This window comes from Rhincodon typus, chromosome 11 (assembly GCF_021869965.1).
Source record: "Rhincodon typus isolate 14 chromosome 11, sRhiTyp1.1, whole genome shotgun sequence".
NCBI classification, from domain to species: domain Eukaryota; kingdom Metazoa; phylum Chordata; class Chondrichthyes; order Orectolobiformes; family Rhincodontidae; genus Rhincodon; species Rhincodon typus.
The window spans coordinates 71,917,700-71,918,363 of NC_063342.1; the positions used below are offsets into that span (position 1 = coordinate 71,917,700).

General features: G+C 43.7%; 1 protein-coding gene across 1 annotated transcript in view; it reads left to right on the forward strand.

Annotated features, from left to right (window-relative positions):
- The window catches only part of LOC109934128 (guanine nucleotide exchange factor DBS), a 93,626-nt gene that overhangs the window by 43,062 nt on the left and 49,900 nt on the right, over positions 1–664 (forward strand). The gene's annotated exons all lie outside the window — the stretch shown is intronic.

Sequence of the window (664 nt, forward strand, 5' to 3'; positions counted from 1 at the left end):
GGCCTAGACCCTTTTTCTGATGAAGGGTCTAGGCCCGAAACGTCAGCCTCTCTGCTCCTATGATGCTGCTTGGCCTGCTGTGTTCATCCAGCCCTGCACCTTGTTGTCTCGGATTCTCCAGCATCTGCAGTTCCTACTATCTCTGCACGAATGAGGCGCTGTTTCTCTGAGCAGATATTACCCTCTATTTACTGTTTGGATAGAAAGATGTCGGGGCGCTGTTGAAAGAAGAGATTGGGAGTTGTCACTTGTGTCCTGTTAATATTTATTCCTAACACTTCATCCCTGAGATAGCGTAACTGGTTTTTAATGTCATTATTGTTTACAGGAGCTTGCAATATGTGTGCAAATTGGCTGTGTGTCCTACATTATAACAGTGACTACACTTCAAAAGATTTTGTTTGCCTGCAAAGTGCTTTCGTACATATACATAAAAGCAAAACACAGCAGATGCTGGAAATGTTTAATACATTAAGAGTTTATGGAAGTCATCATATAAATGCAGAGATAACACAGTGCAGAGCTGGAGGAAAACAGCAGGTCAGGCAGAATCAGCGGATCAGGAGAGTCGATGTTTCAGGCCTGGGCCCCTCATCAGGACCCTTCATCAGAAGGTATGTTTCCTCCTTTCTACTTAGGATATTCCTGAGGGAATTGGAAAATT